The sequence below is a fragment of the Chelonoidis abingdonii genome, chromosome 3 (assembly GCF_003597395.2).
Source record: "Chelonoidis abingdonii isolate Lonesome George chromosome 3, CheloAbing_2.0, whole genome shotgun sequence".
NCBI lineage: Eukaryota > Metazoa > Chordata > Testudines > Testudinidae > Chelonoidis > Chelonoidis abingdonii.
In genome coordinates this window covers 133,658,520-133,679,573 of record NC_133771.1, presented here as the reverse complement: position 1 = coordinate 133,679,573, position 21,054 = coordinate 133,658,520, and positions in this window count along the sequence as shown.

Below are 21,054 nucleotides of genomic sequence, written 5' to 3'. Positions count from 1 at the left end.
TGAAATACAAACTTGAAAAACGTTATGAACAACAATATTTCTAAGTCAGTTGTGTGCTTTGGCAGAAATATTTAAGGGGAGTCTGAGTTACAGTATTATGGAAATGGTGCTGTTGAACAATGAATGGCTGCAAAATTATATGCGCCCAAATGCTTTCTTTGAAAATACTCTAGTATTAAATGAGTGACATCTGCAGCATTTATAAAAATTAAAGGTCTTTTTAAATTCCTCCTTCACTACTGTATGGTTCTTAATTATTATTTAGTTATTTCAATTTGTACATAAAGCACAAAAGTACTTTCCCCAGTGTTCCAGGTATGCTTGACAAAACATTTAAAAATATGATTCTTATAAATTATATATCCAGCAAATGTGCATTGGCAGGCTGTCAGCCTCATTACTTGAGAATTTAATTACATTTCTGTTACATAAGTACTTTCCTCTGTCTTTCTTCCTAGGCTTTTTGTTGAGGATTCCTCTGCACATATGTGTATCCATCTGCCCAACCGCATCCTAAGGGACCCAGCGAGAGTGAGAGTGAGACTGTTTTATGTCGTGTAAGCAGTTGTTCCACATCTACTCGTCTCTGAACCACAGTGTAACTAAAAACCTATTAATTTAAGTTTTAAAGTATGTATTTCATTAGGAATGCATTCCACCCTCCCCTTTTAACCACATACTTATAGGGCTATTGAAGCTTGAGCACAAAGTTCAATTTTTGGCAGCTCACCCCCTCTCCAAGGCCTGCGTACGCTATACATTTGGGTTCTTTTGTGCTGATCCACGCAGAGTCTGCTGGGATGTTCGCGAAAGGACAGATGAACCCTAACATTGCTGAGGACAGTCTCCATTTCAAAGCTTAAAGGTGACAAAAAGGGTAAAAATGAAATTGCTCCAGAAAGATTTTAAGGAGCAAGCTATAAATGGTACATTTTTTCCATTCCCTCTCCTCCAACCCCTCAGCTCCCCAAAAGGGAAAAGAAGTTTCTAGTAAAAGCTAAATTTGGCTCTAGAAATTGGCTTCTTTCTTTTCATATTTTTAAAACTTGTGAATGCTTCACTGCTAAATAGGACCCCTAGTGTTCTTGTCAGATTTCATCTCTTTCTGGTGTATGTATCATATATTAGCAGTATAGGGCAAAATTCGCCCCTGCTGATGCAATGAGTTACAATCTGCACCCACCTCATGCTGGGGGTGGGAGTGAAGAGGTGATTATTGCAGGAGATAATTATTTCTGGGAAGTCAGCTTTGAAATATAGTCAAGATTCCACAAAAACCCTACCACTAAAGACTACCCATGACAAAATGCAAATACAATGCAATGCAAATCTGTACCAATTGTCCAATACTGCATTTTGACTGGGTACTTTCAGTGATGTTACAGTTCTATGCCATCTCACAAGAATTCACAGCTAGAACACACACACACAAAAAATCCCTCTGCGTGTTCTGCTCAATGGTGGGACAATATTCATGTGAGGGACACAGATAAGGCACCTTGGGGGTACAAGGTGTAAAGAGAGGCAGTCATAATGAATAGGGAGTGAGGGGAGGGAAGGGCTGAAGGAAAAAAAATAGACATTTTAAACTGCCTCTTCCTTCAAAATGTCAAGAAATCCTTTTCAACAGCAATATTTGGACCTTTCGGGGTTTTTTCCACCCACTTTCCAATTTAAAAGCTAAACTGGGATCTGTTCAACAGTCCAAAATTTTTTTTAATAAAAGAAGATGAGTTGAAAGTGACTGTTAGGCTAAAAATTGCTGTAGAAAGAGAACCTTCATCAAAGAGAAAAAGGGTTAGAAAAAATAGCAAGGAATAAATATTTTCGAAATATCTGAAATAACGCATTTATAATCTTTTTGCTACTATTCCCTTTCATTGTTTTACTATGAAATACTTTTTCATAGAGGAAGGATTGATAATGTAAACCAGCACAAAACATTTATATATATACACACACCTCTACCCCAATGTAACACGACCCGATATAACATGAATTTGGATATAACGCAGTAAAGTAGCACTCTTGAGGGGCAGGACTGCGTGCTTCAGAAGATCAAAGCAAATTCAATATAACATGGTTTCATCTATAACATGGTAAGATTTTTTGGCTCCCGAGGACAGCGTTTTATCAGGGTAGAGGTGTAATATATATATGTAATGAGCCATACTCTGATGTAAGCCACTCCAGTCCATTGGCAATGTAACCTAGAGAGATGATGCTTGGCTATGTTATATAGAAATGTGTTGAAATGTAAGTAGGCCCAAAATTTTATTGCCTAAGAATAGGTCTGACAATAGTCAAGCAAGGCCTGGTAAAATATAAATGAAGTGAAGTGAGACAATTCAGAAGCAAGTTAGAGATAAGTTATAGCATCACCCCAGGTCACGTTGTAAACATGTTTTACTCCTAACTGGTTTTTATAAATGTTTTAGATAAAATGTTAATGTTTTGGGAAATTCTATTGCTATTCAAAGTTATTGGTGTGGCATTTATGCAGATATTTAGTAATGTGATGCTTTATAGTACATAGCCAATGAAAAAATATTTAATTATGACAGCGGAAATATAGATAAAGTAAAATGTGGATTTAATGTTAGTTAGTTAATGGATTTTATTATAATTGACTATACCAAGGGTAGCATGCTAAGTTTAGATTAGGAATGCCCATCCACCATCAAGGTACTGCTAGAGAAAGGATGATACCTTTTCTTCCCATCAAGGGGCTGATCACCCCTGGATGCAACATTTCATCTTAGAATGTGAGTATCAGCACAATGTGTGGTTATATTGCAGTTCCTGTTTGCTTTAACCACTTTATTTTAAATAAAATTTTTAATTTTATCATTCATTGTAGCATTCACAGTCCTCCATTAAATTAAATTAAATTAAACTATGTGTAACTGCCCTGGAGGCTCAAACCATAAAGAATTCGATTAGTTTTATTCCTTGTCTTTAGAGTACTAATTGGGAATACATAAACCAAAAGTTACAGTGAACTATCCATGCACTTCTTGCATGGCTGAAGAGCTTCGCAATTGCAACCGAGGGACATTTTTCATGTGAAGCCTTTTTTCACAAAAAAATGCAGATTTGGGTTGAATGAAAATGCATGAATTTGGGTGGATTTTGGTGAATTGTTTCAATCAAAAAAGGTGGTTTTTTTTCAGAAATCTCAAAAAGGTTTTATTTTTTCAAATGGTTCAATTTTACTGAAAAAACAAACACTTGAAATATTTTTAAAATTTCAAAAGTGAAACAAAACATTTCGTTTTGTGTCAACCAAAACTTTTTTTGCATTTCACCGAGAGCACAGGACTGCACTAAAGGGGCAAGGTGTAGGTATAACTTGGGCCATGTCCCCGTCCAGAGTTTAGGAACTTAAACTCGTCTCAGTCAAATTGAAATATTTAATATTTCAAGATATATTCTTAGCATTTGAGGCCTCATCCTCCCCCTTTGAAGTTAATGACAACTTTGCTTTTGACATCAGTAAGAGAAGAATTGGGCTCTTCACAGTTTGTGCCAGTAATTTCATCTATCAAATGCAAACAAGAGCACCAAATTTCATTGTAACTCCAGGGTAACTCCGCTGATCTCAATAGGGTAACATCAAGAATAAATTTAACTCACTACTGTATATTTCACCTCCTACTGTGTTTGCTGTCAAGGTGATGTGAGAGGTTTGGCTATCCCATTAAAAAAACAGGAGGATTATATAAATTCTCCACTTTAATTTAATAAATAAAAAGTAAAATAGATATAGTAAACTTAAAATACATAATAAACTGTTACTGCCCAGTTTTTACAAGTTAGCTGCTAATTTACACCACACACAAGCATTAAAAATCCTGTCTTGGAGCTCATTTCTAAAGCTCTCCTAAAACAGGCCTCTCTCTAATTGCACAGATCAGACTTCTTTATAGTGTGGTAGAAGATAATCCAACATCTCCTTGCCTAAAATAACGAAATTGTTTCTCTCCATTCAAAACGTTAACAGTTAACTAACACCTGCTGTGAAAGAAAAGGGGAGTTGGCTAAATTCTTTAATACAAAAATTCCCTTAGTAACAGCACGTGGTTTTGTTTAACCAATCACACCACAACCATCTAGTTACTAATCTGCTTTTTCCCCCACATGACAGGCCTAAGGTCAAATTTCACAATACCCTCCATGGTGTAAGACACCTTGGTTTTGGGGCTTGCTTCTACTTTTAGAAATTCCATGCTGCAAGTGTTCCCATTAAACAGCAGCTCCTTAACACACTAGCCATATCATTTCATAAGCAAACACACAACAACAATAAACAAACAATTAGGGAAGCTAGCTGTAACAATGCATCAGTCATTGCAATATCAGCCGCTTTGCTCTTTGGATAGTATCATGAATTATTCAGTTACTCTTATTCAAAAAGAACAAACCATTCCTTCTAAGCTCTTTAAGAACCAGATCCTTGTACACATCCCTTTTACCCAAAAGGCTTTATCAGAGCATGAGACTTGCACATTTCAGGATTAGTGTAGGACATAACAAACAAAGAAAAAAAGTTTTTTGGCCTAGCAAAAGCAATGAACAATAACCTTTCACGCATATGGCTTTGTATTTGCCACACATGTATTTACAGTGACCTGCATTTTCTAGCACGTGAATTTTTACAGCTCCCTCTCCCACTTGACAGGCTGATCACAATATTTAAAGCCAGTATTGAGAGCAGAAACACCTGACATCTGGCTGAGGTTGCTGGATAGAGTTCCTGTGCCTCAGAGGTAATTAATTCATTATTAATATATCTTTATTCAGACTGTACTAAGTAAATTGAGTGACTTAAATTTTAGCAAATTCAGGACTTAGTTGAACAGAATTTCTTATTGAGATGAATGGCATTCACATCCTACACAAAAATGGTGTTGAAAATTTGATTTATCACTCTATTAACGTTTCAGTATTCTTGTTATTGCCTACATTGAATAGTGCAGTTGGGAAATGCAAAATCTAATTGAGCAGTAACACAATTACTGACCCACATTCAAACTTTTACCAGGGCCCCTTTTTTGTCATTCACACTAAAAGACTCATATTTTGGGCTTCAGTAGGATTGGGACCAGCTGTTACGTACTAGTCCAAAAATATAAAGTAAGATAGGTGGCATTCACCACAGAACTATATTAAAGGCATTGATAATATGTTTTCAAACAGGTTCATGGGTTTTGTTTTATAAATTTGAACATGCTTAATTGAAGTCATATGATGTAAGCATATGCTTAAAGTTAAGCACAAGATTGTTTTCCAGAATAGAGGCCTAAATCACTAAAAAGAGATTACTGTTATTGTTGATTCTTTCAAATTTATGTAACTGTGTATATATATATATACAGTATAAAAACCCTTGAGATATGAATTAAAGCAGGAAGTCATATTGTAAGCCTGATAATAGTTATCAAGGCAAAGATCTGACACAGGAAGCTGCATGAGAGCTCTGGAGAACAGTAAGAGATTTTTAAAGATCTTGATTAATATACAGAATGTAGCTATCCATACAGTGCAAATCGGCCACTGTTCATGACCAGCTGCAGATCTAATCCTCCTGTTTTCAGATATGTCATCTGGCTGCACATCCTGCTGGAATTACCAGCAAAACGGCTACCACCAAGGATTATACAGCTTCCTGATTCAATGGAACTGAGTGTTTGAACCATTGCTAGGTATTTTTAAAATACCGTTTTTTTGTTATTAGTTTCCTTGTGAATGTTTCTTTCATCATCCAAGACGCTATAGCAAAAATCACTGCTGGTTTCCTTTAAATGTGAACTACCTCAGAGCTAGTCTTATGTCTGAGACATGAGTTCCTCCATTTAATCTGGCAAGAATGGCACTAAACATCTATGTGCAATGTGGATAATCAATACCTACCTCACTAAGGATTAATTAGTTTGTGTAGTGCTCAGTGAAAACATACCATATGTGCTAAACTTTATTAAAAAGACCACATCATGGGTGAAATTTCACCCATGTGAGGGAGCCTGGCCAAGACTCTCCTCACCACTTATATCCCACATTCCCTATGAGTGGAGGGATGATGAGTGAGAAGTAGCACTGCATACTGCCTTCATGCCACCAAGTGGAAATCTGCACTGTCCTTAAACACGATGGAGCGGTGAGTCCTGTTGGTGTGGGGCTCCTGAGGGCACATTTCTATGGATCCAGTGCCCTGAACCGAGGCACAGAAGTATTGAAGCAACCATTCCTGCTCTGTGTAATGTAGTATGGAGGAATAGGCATAATTTGAGGAGTCAGGAGCCCTATATTCTTCCCTTAGCACTGCCAGTGACTTAGTATGTCCTTGAATAAGTCATTGCATCTTTCTGTCTTGGCTTTCTTATCTGTAAAATATGGATAATATTTACTCACCTATCTTACATGGCCTTGAAGTTTAGTTATTGTCTGTACAGTGTTTTAGAAAAATACCAAGTATTGTTATAACAATGTAGCCAGAAGAGAATTTCACTCTTATGGTCAGATTTTGAAAGGTATTTAGGCACATAAAGATGCAGTTACGTGCTTAGTGGAATTTTCAAAAGCACCTCAGCAGGCTAGGCAACAAACTGCCATTGATTTTGCTAAGAGATATCACTCAGATCTGGGTTGAGATGCCTAACTCACCTAGGTTCTTTTGGAAATCCCATTAGGCACCTATCTGAGGTTTAAGCTCCTAAATACCTTTGAAAATATGGCCCTTTGTCTTGGTTTTTATTCTGTTTTTCACCATTGGTTACATGAATGTCAAAATACAAATTTTTATAGGTCTGGGCTGAAGAAAATTAGCCTATCCATCCCTGGATACTAGCTGGCAGATAGGGAGGCAATGATTTAATTTGCTTATCAGATGCATGATTTCTTTTATGCTATGGAACTGCAAATAGATTGGACAATTTTTGACTAGTAATATTAGTAGCAACACCATGCCTAACTAGGAATGAATTCATATTTCAGGGCATAAAATCTTTGCTTCCGGAATCATTAAAGAATTTTACCCCATTATTAATTATTATAGACTGTGTGCCAACAATCTGTGGAAAGCTGTGAAGGTTATAGATAAATATCCTGTCCCAGTCTGAAAGAGATAGATGCCTTATGGGTATTTTTAGCTTACTCCAAAATAATAGGTAATAACTATTGTCAGAGCATGGCTCCCGATTTGATGGACAGATGATCAGATCTGGTATGGCAAATTCTATGTTCCTAAGTAATTTCTTTTATCATGTTTCATCTGAACTGTTGGACAGTTTGGTTTCAATTACTGTGTCACATTTCCTTTTCCCTTTTCTTTGTTCAAAAGTCAGATCCATTAACCATTTGATCTGTTTTCCATAAAACCTCCTTAACTTTAAGCATGGGTATTCTTTTTTACACGTATGGGGTTACACTGCACTGGAAACTATGGAACTGGTACTGTCACTTTACAAACACACCTTAAGCCTCCTACAGTATTTGAAGATAGATTTAGTGAGAGGAGAGAAAATGGTACTTTGTGGAGTGCTGTAATACGCAGTAATATTTTCAGCTGGCAGAACTAGACATAGCCTGATGAAAACACATCATTCCATGAACCTTGCCCAGACCACAGAAAAGATCAACTTCAGACAGCAAAGCCTGAAATCTAAAACCTGAAACAGTAATATAAATGATCTGAAAAAGACATAGCGTAAAAGCAAACATCTTTCATTTTCAGACTAGTCAGTCCATGGTTTTGGATAGATTAAAATGTTTCAAATCTTTCCTGGAATGCAACGGAGAGAGTGGACAGGAAGAGGGTGAAGCGGAACAGAAGCTGCTATCAATATAATGAACATTTGCCGGTCAAAACATTGTGTAATTTATAAATTAAAGTCATACGGTTTTTGTCCTTTGCCTATAGTGTGCATGGTTTTTCAATGTGATCACTAAGTTCCCATTTTTGAAAACCCAAATGCTTTCTCTGTGTTTTTCACATTAACTCATTTTACTTTCCACTGACACTTTGCAATTTCTATGGATTATTTTCCAGTCAGATTTTTTTTCTGTAAGCCACTTCTTTCTGAATTTCTGAAGCCCTTTTTTACATTTCATCCCATAGGAGTTTAAGATTTCCAGATGTCAGAAATTTTTAAATGTACAGTGACCTGATCAATGTTTTAGTAGTAGTGTAGAAATGTTGACATAATACGTAATGTGTACAGTATGTGGATAGAGAGAATACAGGATGGCATGTGGAGATATAAAATTTTATCGGTATTAGGTTGTGCTGGCTGCATTACCCACATGTGCTGAAGCCATGAGTGTGTTGTTATCATTATTTATTAACATAGTACCAAGAATGTGCTCTGCACCTTGTTATGAATACAAAGAAACCTTTATACAATACACGTTATCACGTATTTACATTAGGACCCATTCTGAGATGATATTTCAGAACATATTTTGGAGTTTTATAGTTGTATTTGTTTTATTTTTAAGTACCCTACATTCTAGTTGCCTTATTTACAAAGCACTGGCTTCAGTTTTGCAATTGTAATCTCCAGGATCTTGTGATTTGCTGGGGGTGCTCAGAGATGCTATACCTCTTTCTGGAAAGCTGGAATTCCTAGCCATCCAATAGGATATAGCAAGTGTTTCTAGCCCTTAAACACATCATTAGTCCAGAACTGAATTTTCTAGTCCTGGACATCAGAGCTGTATGTAATTTTCATTCCTATTTTCAGCTAATCTGGAAAGAAGGAAAAGAAATTGTGGCACTCGCTTTGTCTTTTTCAAACCAGATGTCCTTTGCTGTAGGTACAAGTTCATACATTTGTCTCAGACTGTGTCATGGTTTGCATGAGCAGTGCTTGAAAATGTACTGCTTATATGGTTCTTAGTAGCACTTTACTGGAATGGATCATAGGAGATGAGGCAAGAAGTAAAGAACATTCCTTAAAATTCAGTATGAATAATCACCTTAGCCTAGGTTTGTTTGTGATTTCAGAATCAATTCCCAATTGTACAGATTTGGAAACTCATCCCTGAAAAAAAAAATCCCTTACATTTATTATCTTAAATAGATTTCTTTTAAATAGGAAAGTGTTAGGGTGGGGTGGTTTTTTAGCTTTAAACAAACAAACAAACAAACAAACAAACAAACAAACAAACAAAATGAAAAAGCCCAAAAGCAACCCAAAAAACATAATATGCAGGCATTTTTCTCTTAAAATAGTCAGGATTAAGCTGCCAGTGACTAAAATTAACAATTTAAAAAATGCCCCCACAAGACCTATTGGCATATGTATATATGCATTTGCACACACAGTTCAAAGGCCAAATTGCCCCATTCCACGGGAAGGAGATAATAAGAAGGAGATGTCCACAGAGGTCCGCCCTGGGAATTTCCCCCCCTTATTGTTCTACCTCAAGGTTAAGCGAGATTTGTCCCCTAAGGACTGGGCCATTAGAGCTACCCCCAAACCTGGAGAACCCCCAGGGATCAGCACACAGCCAGACAAGGCCATCTCACATAGGAGCTGCTGTGCACTGTTCTGGCCTCTGGCTGCCCCAGACTGCAATGCCTGGTAGCGGTGTGCTACCTGGCTGCCCCTGGCTCCAACTGTTCCTGGAATGAGGGATGCCACAGAAAAAAGTAGCAGTCCCAGGCTGCTTTTCCTGGGATACTCTGTGTGACTGGAGGGAAGATGATATAAAATCCCCAGGGTCCCAATCCCAGTCTGTTCACTTCTTCCAGCAATGTAAACACCAGACCCAAAGAAAAATGGTGCTCCAGAGTTGGCCGAGTTCCACTTCCTTGTGAGAGGGTGGAGATCCAGACAGAGTTCTCACTGTGGAGAGTGACAGGATGGTCTCACCATTGGTAATTAGGAATGCAAGTGCATGTTTTGCATAGAAGTGCCACCTTCCTCACACATGTGCAGTTATTCTTTACACAGTTTTTGCAAGTACTATTTAGGCAGCCAATTTTGAAATGATGACCCTCATTGTACCTTTCTGAGAGCTATACACTGGACTTCATTTTTTATTTTGTTTCATAGCAATGTTAAGGGAGAAGTTGATGCTATTAACTATACCAATATTTATCATGCAACTGTATCAGCTTGAAGCAATATCTGAAAATAGTGATTTATAATGAAAGTGTGATCTTAGCCTTCACTACAGAAGCCACATCCTGTCTATGCCATAAGCATTGGTTGACACTGAGATGCCACCACTACTAAGCAAGTACACCCCAACACCAGCCACTGGCATAAGGGATCAGGATCCCCTACACCTCCAATGATTCCTGGCTGCTGGGTTAGCCCCTGGGTGTGTGGTGTCAGGTGTAGAGTAGAGTAGCTGGAGTGTACCTGAATTAGGAGAAAGGAAAGGTATCTTAATGTGACCTTTCTCCAACCCCAGTGTGGAGGGATGTGGGTGTAGCTACAAAGATCAAAGACCATTTTGGAAAGCAAGGTTCTGGAGGACAAGGAGCTATAAGGCTACTGCCAACACCAAGCTGTATCTGCTGCTGCTAGGGTTACATAATATTTAAATAAAAATAATGCAAGTGTTAAGTACAAGCTCTCTGTGCCCTAAAAAGAAGAAAAGTACATGAAATCAGGACTGGTAGAATTTTCACAGTAATTCCAGATTCCTGAATTATACCTAAACAGAACAGTAAGTGTGGAGGGTCTGAGAGCACTACCTGAATTAAGGTTTGGGGACAATGTGGAGAAAATGAGGAAGTGGTTCAAACAGAAGTTTTTCCTGTATACAACTCCACTGAATGCAGACACAATTAGTGGTACCAGGAAAGTGACCTTATTATTAAGGTGGAGTTCCTGAAGAATCGGGCTTGGGACCAATCTTATTCAATATTTTTATTAATTACCTTGGCACAAGAAGAAGGAGCATGCTAATGAAATTTGCTGCTGTCATGGTATAATTCCCCACCCTGAACTTTAGTGTCCAAAAGATGGGGTACCAGCATGAATTCCTCTAAGCTTAATTACCAGCTTAGAACCTGTAGTGCTGCCACCAACCAGGAATTCCAGTGCCTGGTACACTCTGGTCCCCCCAAAACCTTGCCCGGGCCCCCCCAAGACCCAGACCTCTGGATCTTACCACAAGGAAAGTAAACCCTTTCCCCCACCGTTGCCTCTCCCGGGCTTCCCCTCCCTGGATTACCCTGGAAGATCACTGTGATTCAAACTCCTTGAATCTTAAACAGAGAGGAAAATGCACCTTCCCCCCTCCTTCTCTCTCCCCCTCCCAGACTCTCCCTGAGAGAGACAGTAATCCTAACACAGAGAGAATTTAGCCTCTCTCTCCCCCTTCCCTCCTTTCCTCCCCACCAATTCCCGGGCAATCCAGACCCCGTCCCTGGGGCTCACACCAGAATAAAAAAAACAATCAGGTTTAAACAAGAAACTTTTAATTAAAGAGAGAAAAACATAAAAATTATCTCTTTGTAAATTGAAAGATGGATTAGGTACCAGGTTTTTAGCTATAGGCACTGGGAATACCTCGTCAGCCTAAGTATTCAAGTACAAATTTAAATCCTTTCAGCAAAAAATACAAATTTGACTCCTTCCAGCCAAATGCCATTTGCAAAATAAAGAAACAAACATAACTAACTCGCCTATCTACCTTACTCACTCTTTTGAACTGATAAGAGCCTGTATTGGAGGAGGTTGGAGAGAACACCTGGTTGCAGTTCTGGTCACTCTCAGAACCCGGAAAGAAACAATCAAAAACTAACAGCACACGACAAAAACTCCTCCCTCCAAATTTTAAAGGTATCCTGTCCCCGTGATTAGTTCTCTGTCAGGTGACAGCCAGGCTCACTGAACTTGTTAACCCTTTACAGTCAAAAGAGATATAAAGTACTTCTGTTCTATTAACTTCTACTATCTGTTTATGACAACTGCTGATACAAAGTTGGAAGGCATCATGAACGCATAAGAGGGTCAGAATATGAGACAAGAAATTCTTGGTGATCTCGAAGACAAAAGTGCCAAAAATGGGATGAAAAATCAAGAGTACAAAATGCAAGATCATGCACTTAGGATATAATAATAATAATTTCTGCTAGAAACTGCGAGTTCATCAGTTGCAAGCAACAGAGAAAGAGAGAACCTAGGTGTGTGGATTGATCACAGGATGACTATGAGCCACCAATGCAATGCCTCTGTGAAAAAGACAAGTGAGATTCTAAAACGTATTAGATGAGGATTTGCCGGTAAAGAGAGAGAATTAATGCCATCGTACAACACACTCAGATGACCTCATCTGGAATATTTTGTTCAATTCTGGTCACCCAAGTTCAAGAAAGATTAATTTAAATTGGAACAGGTGCAGAGAAGAGCTACTAGGATGAACTGGGGAACAACTTAACTATTTTTAAGAGAGAGCTGGACAACTGTATGAGTGCAATTGTATGATGGGATTACTTGTGACTGCTGGGGACAGGATTCAACAGCCCTGGGGCTCACTTCTGATTTATGTCTTATGTTCCTAAAAGCTCATGCTTCAGCATTTCAGCTGGCCACCTGCAGGAGTCAGGAAAGTATACCTCCCCCCCGCCCCCACAATACATTGTGGGAGGGTTTCTTAACCTCCTTCTTCTGAAGCATCAGGGATGGCCACAGCTGGAGATGGAACATTGGATGAGGTGGGCCAGGGCTCTGAGGCGGCACCAAGCAGTTTCTCTCATGGTTCTTGCTCACATCCTTAGGGTCTAAATATCACCATATGTGGGATCAGGAAGGATAGGCACTGACCTGGGATTTTTTTTGCCTTCTTCTGCAGTGTGTGGGTGTGAGTCACTTGCCAGGATTATCTGCTTATATCTCACTTAATCATTTCACTGAAATGGCAGGGGCCTCAGGCACTGGTGCACCTCGATCTCTCTGCCTTTGGCACATAATAATCTAATCTTCTGTTGTCTGTAATACTTTGGTGTAATTTCAGTGTGTGGATGCTGGATGGTGTTGGTGCCCTGTGATATATAGAAGGCCAGACTAAATGATATAGTGGTCCCTCTTGGCCTTAAACTCTATGACTCTATGACTAACTGTAGCTGAGGCAGAGACCCTAGATATTTTTAATAGTTTCCAGCTAACAACCTTTCACAACACTAATTTTTGATAAGGGTCTTAGTACTGTTTGAAGCTTTGGTTATCTACAAAAAAAGAGTAAAGTCTACAAAAGATTCCTCTTTCACATAAGAATGTAAAAGGCATGGAAAAGTATCGTGAAATGTTATAGACTTGAAGTTCAAGGGCCAGTATTTCAATTTTGGCCCCATAAGAGATCCTTTGATTCTAGGTTGACTGGTGGTGGGCTGCCAGCATGGAAAGCTGTGTGACCATTTGCTGAGATATTGCGAATTGACTTCTTTTTTTTTAAAAGAAAAAGACACAGAAATTTGCAAACCAGCAGAACAGGCAAAATTGCAAGTGCAGACCCTAAGTAAGGAGAGTCAAGAAGCCGACATGAGGTTATCATGCAGTGGAATTTGAATGATGGGTATGAGATGAAAACATACAAGGAAATTAGGCAAGAAGGGGCATCTAACATCACATCAAACAGCCCAGGGTTAGTCTACACTGGAAGCGCTACAATGGCATAGCTGCATCAATACAGCTGTGGTGCTGTAGCATGTCTGGTGAAGACGCTCTCTGCTGACGGGAGAGTGCTCTCCTATCTGTATAATAAAACCACCTCCATGAGAAGTGGTAGCTGTGTTGCTAGGAGAAGCTCTCTCACCGACACAGAGCTATCCACACATGCGCTTAGGTCAGTGTAACTTATGTCACTTGGTATGTGTGTGTGTGGCTTATTCACACCCCTGAGTGACCTAAATTATAATGACATAAGTGGTAGTCTGTACAAGCCCCCAGATGACTGTGTGGGAGATGGGGATGAGAACATGCATATACAGATCATCCAATATGTGGGCAAAAGTCTGCCTTAAGTACATCTATTTTGCTAGACAATGCTGGGAAAAGAAAACTGTGGATACAGTGATAGCTCTGGTGATGAGCCATTGTATATTGATTCCATAGAGCAACTGTCAGAGGTCCTGGTAAATGGGGAGGAAATCACAGCATCCTCAGCTGTGATAATGGCTGTCAGACTCCAGTGAACTGAGTACCACAGAGTCTACAGGTATCTTCTGAATTTGAGCTTGAAGGAGACACATAAAACTCATCACTAGATGGTAATGAAGCCCTTTCCAAGAGATAAATTTAAATTCTTATTACAAAATGAGCCAGATATATATTCCAAATAATATCCTGCTATTTCTGAGGGAACTGGACACAGAGTGACTAGAAATCATTCACCGGACAGTTGGGAACAGTCTCAAGTCTGATATAAGAAGGAGCTTCAGGAGAAGCAATAATGACCATTAAAGAATTCTCTAAAGTATTATCTCATACCAACCAGATTTCCAGCACTATTTCAACCAACAGTGTCATATTTTTAGGTTTTCTGCATGATGAAGAAAATTTCTTTGAGTGCCTCTAAAGGTGGACTTGGTGGACTACTGTTGGACAGAACACACTGCAGCTGGAGAGAACTGCAGAATACATGTCCAGAGCCTTCACAGACACAAGTTTAAATTTGATTTTTAGAGAGAGAGAGAATGTGTGGTGTACTGGTCTCTGTGGAAGGATCATTGTCTAAGGGCAGTTATCATCCATTTTGGAAGATGGAGTTCTAGACAGCAGGGAACGGTGGGCTGTGGTCAAATCCAGGCTCAGGTTTCTTTTGTGTTATTCTTAAACAAATGTTAAATAAAAAAAATTAAGTAAGTTTTAAATATAGGCTTTTCATGCCTTAATAAGAGCAACACCTCTCCTTCCCCCATTTTCAGCTGTGCAGAGCATTCCGCAGCTGTAATTGAAGACTTGGTCCTCAGTATTCAAATGGTAAAAAGTCTGGAGAACAGGCTTATTATAAGCATCCCTATCCTCCTGTTTTTAACCCCCGGATCTGCCAGTGATTATGCATTTTTAGCCACACCGTATTCTGTCAGAAGTCTCTGCTAAGCATACCCCAAATGACTCCCAAAGCCCTCTATGTACAAAATACCCACTTACTTCAGTGGGCGTTCAGAATATATGGGGTTTTCAGGATAAGGCCATAATATCTGTAAAGATCCTGCTATTGGCAATTTTCTGCTTCAGTAATGCAGTAGCTTTTTTCTATGGCTTGGCAAGTTGTTTGATGATTTGGGGGTAATTTAGGATACATTGAACAGAGGCGCCTGACAGCTATGGTATGGCAAAAGTACAGCTACTCAAAAAAAGTACTCCTTGTCAGCAAAGCTGGGTTTTTTTGTTTTCTTTTTAAATTTGCTTTTCACCAGCAAAGTGACCTTTTCAAACCCATTTAATGTATTTGCTTCCATTTGTCAAACCTTTTTAGCTATATTACCAAACAGACACAAACCACCTTTCATCTTCATGAATACCCCTTCCCCATTCCAAGTGCTTTCGGTTGGTGAAAATGGATCTGATTAAAAAGGATCTGATTAAATCTGATACCAAACAATACAAAATTAATTTTAAAATTTCATTAAGAGTATATTTAAAAAAATCATTGCATTTGACATTGGCCAAAATGTTCTTTACTTTAACGAAAAAAGAAAAAAAGATTGGCCTCATCTGAGTGATGCTTCTCCAGTGATTTTGTGGTGTGAACAACATACATGATAATATGTTCTCTTTCACTCTCCAACTACATGAATATTCCTAAGCTCCTGTCAATATTATAAGTAAAAGATGAGGTAGTTCTCAGTGGTGCAGGTCACTTGTCTAGCGAATTTTGGCACTTGATTTGTATTTTAAATATTAGCAGCAGTGGCCACTTATGAAATATTGGGTAAGTGCTGACCCACTGTTTTTTAAATTGTGTGCGCCGAGGAGGCATACTAATTACAATAATAAGCCATTCAGCACTGCTAACTATGCATGTGGTGCTCATCTCTAGAGAAGCCAGGGCATAATGTATCATCTGAAAGGACTCACACTGTTTATTGACTTCTGTTTTGCTGGTTGAGGTTCCAGTTAAGCAAGCAGGAAATCATTCTTATTGGATTATGAAAAATATTGCACAGTGTGATTCATGTGTGGAAAATATGCTTGTTCTCTCAATTGCTTCACGTCTTCGTTGTTATGAAACAAGCATCTGTGCAGTTGATTGATAAGCCTGTCTGCTCAAGGTCTGCCTGTTTCTTAGACTTGCTCAGGAATGTGCTTAGTGGTCATATTTATTGGTAGGATGGAATACACTACTTTTGGCAATACATTGCATTTATGTTTGTTTGTGTTTGTTCATTTTTGAAATACAGTGCACATCTGATGGGCTGAAAGATGCTCTGTTTTTCAGCCTCTTCTGCTAAAAGGCCACCTGACTTGAGGCCTACAGACACGGTAGAGGGCAGATCCCTTTGCTGGGCTGTGAATAAGTCCCAAGGAAAGAGAATACAAACAAAACCAAGTATACCATTCCAGGTGGGAACTTCCATAGTGCACTAAACAGCATTTAAAGAAAGTCTGTCAATCACATTGGACCTTCTCATTGTATGTAATATATCCATAGTATCACTTGACAATGGATAGTACTTTAATTTCTTGAGTTAGTTTACAGCATCAGGCTGAAGGATTAAAGGCAGACCTGAAATGGAATGCTGGATGTGGACCACTGCCAACTAACTTTGAGGACGTTTGGAAGTAGATTTATATTTGCACGGAGGTCAATTTACCAGCTTGATTCTATTTCTAAAATAGGCCATACTGGAAACCCCAACACTCCGTCATCCCATGCACACCCATTTTAAACTATGGGGAAATTCAGATTTTGATTTGAATCAAGATATGAACTTTGCACACTGGATCCATGTCTAAGGAAGGCCAAGTGCCTTTAACGACCTGAGAAATGTGGTTACAGTATTAGCATTTTTTTTAAAGTGTGTTGCTTACCACTAATAAAATGTTATTACATTTTTGTAATAACTGGCTAATAAATACCTTGCAATACCATGTACTTACATTTTCATCAGTCAGACCATTAATCAGAACCTTTCTGATTTGGAGTCAAAGTGGTCAAGGTTGAATCCAGGGTACACTATTGGAACCATTTAACTTGAATAGAATAATCAAAAATACTCTCATCTTATTTCTGGCCATTATTTCTTCATTCTGACTCTTAATTCTGCTGAAGTTCATTATCATCCCTCTACATTAAGCAATGTCATTAACAATAGTTAACAATAGTTTCAAGGTCTATTGGACAATTAAATGCTTATGAAAGCCAGGGGGCTGATTGGGTTAAGGGACTGTATCAAAGCTGCATATTTTTGAAACACTAAAATTATAATAATGACGATGGTTGCAAAGCAAGGCTCTATAAACTGTTCTGCCAATGTACTTAGCTCTTACCAAACCGTCCAACCTTTCTTTGCATGCTAGCTAGCTTGTGTCCTGCTGCCTCAGAGAATCACTGGTAGAAATCCACAGCTCAGTTCTTAGGAGATGGGGAATCATAAGTAAGTTTGCCTAGAGTTGATTCACTTGGGGTTGAATGCAAAGATGATCTTTGTCAGCAAGGGAATAGTTTCATCCCAGCAGGCTGGGAGATAATTAAAAGCAAGTCCCAAGTAGCAGATATATTTGTAATGATGATGTAGGTGTGGAAATGGTGGAGAGTGGGGTCTGAAAAGGGTGGAAGTGTATGCGCAATCATATTTATTTGTGGAGTGGAAAACTTGAAAAAGTCAACATTTGCCAATGGTTAGCCCATATTCTCCACAGGTACCTCTGATTTAGTGTACTGTATTGGGGTGTCTCAAATACATCGTTGTGGCAATCATTGACAAATTATGACTATTCATGTTGACTATTACAGATACATAATATCAATAAAATTCTGAAGGTCTTACTCAATTTTTACTCTATTCTCACTCTAACAAGTTTCTTTTGACTTTAGCAAGAGATTGCCGAGGACTAAATAAAAAGGACTTCAGAGCCTGGCTAGTGGCGCAGGAACAGAGGCCCTCCCACTTTTTGAAAGTTCTGAAAGTCCTGATTCTGAAAGTCCATTTTTTGCTGGGGTGGACCCTGCCCCTTCCCCTCCTCTTCCCCCCTGAGGCCCCACCCCTTTGCCAAGCCAGCATGGATCCCACCCGGGAAGGGGAGCCCAGGAAGTTGTGAGAGCAGCCCCCAGCCTGTGTCCCTGCTCCCCAGATTCCCTGCCCAGCCCAGGGCAGGTGGAGGGTCTGTGACTCTGCGCCAGCTCCCCACAGCTGCCCAAGTGGCTCTGTCTCTGAACTGGCTCTGGCCTCAGAGCCACAGTCTGGCCTTGGTAAAAGCTGCACAGGCAGATGCGGGGAGCCATGGACCCTCCACCTGCTCTAGGCAGGCGGTCTGGGGGGCAGGGACATGGGCCTGGGGCTGCTTTCGGGGTGGGAGCACCTTCTGGGTGGGGGGGGTCAGCTCCCTAGCCCTGCTCTGGCTTTGGGCTTGGCCGGGGGCGAGGCCTTGAGGGGAAAAAGAGGGGTGGGGTGTGATCTCAAGGGGGACAGAGGCCCCTGCCCACCCCACTTTTTGGAAGGTTCTGACACCCTTGAATCTGGCCCCCATATTTGGTAAACTGGGGTTCTGTAGTGTGTGGATAAAGGTTTCGTTTTTCTTGTAAACACATTTTTCAGTGTTTCTAGTGCAAAACATCACCTTCAGTGTCTCCATTATTAATAGCAAACCATTCTTTTCCGTAATTTCCTGCTGGTTTGGCAATGCCTCTGTTACAGATCATAAGTGCTCTAACTGACTTGGCTTTTACTGAAACAATTATTCTTCTGTGCTAACGTAATTGCTTTTATTGTGGGGAAGAAATAAACACTGACTAATAAAATTCATGCAACAAGGTGGGTGAGGTAATACCGTTTATTGGACCAATATCTGTTGGTGAGAGAGACAAGCTTTCGAGCCACACAAAGACAAAGCACTTCTACAGGTCTGGGAAAGGTACTCCAAACATCACAGTTAAATACAAGGTGGAACAAATTGTTTAGCATAAGTAGTTAGCACATATTGTAAGAGTCCATTCAAGGTAGAGTGGCCCGTCAACACCTCTGCAGTCACAAGACAAAAAGGGGGTTAGTGGGTTACAGATTGTTGTGATAAGCATAAAGCCAGTGTCTCTGTTCAGTCCATGATTTTAGTGTCTAGCAGAATTATGAATGTAAGCATCCAGGCTTGTCTTTTGAAAGTGTTATGTTAGGTTGCCTTTGAGGATAACGACTGAGAGTCAAATATAGCGCGATTGCAGGTAATCAGGTATTTTTTTCTTTTATCTTTTTCCTGTGTGAATTTATTCAAGAATATAGTGGTTGCCTGGCTACCTACATAGTTGTTATTGGGGCACTCAGTGCACTGGCTGAGCTGTACCACATGTTGTAATAGGCATGTGTAGGATCCTTGGAAAATTGTGTTGTGGAGGGTGTTGATAATTGTAGCAGTGGAAATATGTCTGCAGGTTTTGCACCTGTTGATCTGGCAAGGTCTGGTGCACTTTGAGTTGGTGTGACTTGGTCTGTGGGGAGCTTGCTTCTAATGATGAGCTTGAAGAGGTTGGGGAGTTGTTTGAAGGCCAGAAGTGGGGGCCCAGGAAAGATTTTTTTTGGAATGGCATCCCCATTGAGTATGCATTGTAGTTTTTTGATGATACCCGTTAATGGGCCACTATATCTTGAATGGTCCCTTAATATGTTCTAACCACTTAGATAAACAATCTCTTCCATCTTGCATTTAGCTGGGAGTACCTTTCCTGGACCTGATGAAGAGCTCTCCGTGGTTCAAAAGTCTGTCTCTCTCACCAACAGAAATTGGTCCAGTAAACAATATTACCTCACCTACCTTATCTCTCTAATACCCTAGGACTGACATGGCTACAACTACACTGCAGATAATAAAATTCATATCTATCTTTTCATTTACGGATGTGTAATCACATTGTTAAATTCTCTTGCTAGTTAATAGTTGTGAGAAAGTTACAATGTGTATTCCAGTTTCTTCATTTTGGACTCAAATTTCTCCTTTACATCATCACTTTTGTGTGCATTCTTTTTTCACATGAACATATTTAGAGTAAGGTTTTCAGAGAAATCTTTCATCCAGTTCTGCTTTCAGGGCCTGAGCTCTAGTGAAATGAGCTCTAATATGACTTAGTGGATCTAACTTAGCTCATTCATAAAATGTTCTTTCACAGTTGTAGACACATTTTGATAAATTCCATGAGGATATTACCTGACCCAAAACCCTATCAGCAAAGATTATGAAATATAGATGTGTTCCTGAATTATTTTTTCCTGTTAAGGTAATACAGCAATGCACTTACTACATCAAGTGTGTGAAGTCTAGCTTCCTCTGGGGTTTGGAGAGACACGAGGAAGAACTCTAGCAGATGAATGGTTTGGGTTCACATGGACAGGAACTTGGGATGAGTTCTCAGACCGACACAGTCCTTATGAAACATTGTATAAGATGGATGTGCCCTGAGGGCCTGAACCTGCCCTATTCTTTGAGCTGATGTGATGGCTATTAAAAAGGCAAGCTTCATCGATAGGTGGTATAGGGAACAGGCTGCTAAGAGCTCAAAGAGGGTGGCCATCAATCCAGTTAATAGTCATATAGTTAATAGTCAGGGATGTGCCCATTACCTAAACAAAAAAGTACTCGGAGTACGCATTGTTAGATGGCATAGAATCATCACAGAAAGGGCATATTGTAAACCCTGGTGATTTAGCATCTGCCATAACAACATGAGTCTCAGTATCACAGGGGCACTAAAAGTTAACTAACTCCCTAACAACTATATTAATTAACTAATTCCTAGCACTAACATCAACAGAGTTGCAGAGAAGCAGATGGATACTGCAGGGGTTCTATCTTGCTGCCACAAAGTGTTAGATAGGAACTGAAGGATGGTTGGGTCCACTCTGTCCTTTGTGCATTGGGCAGGGGTGCATGAGGACATCTAGGA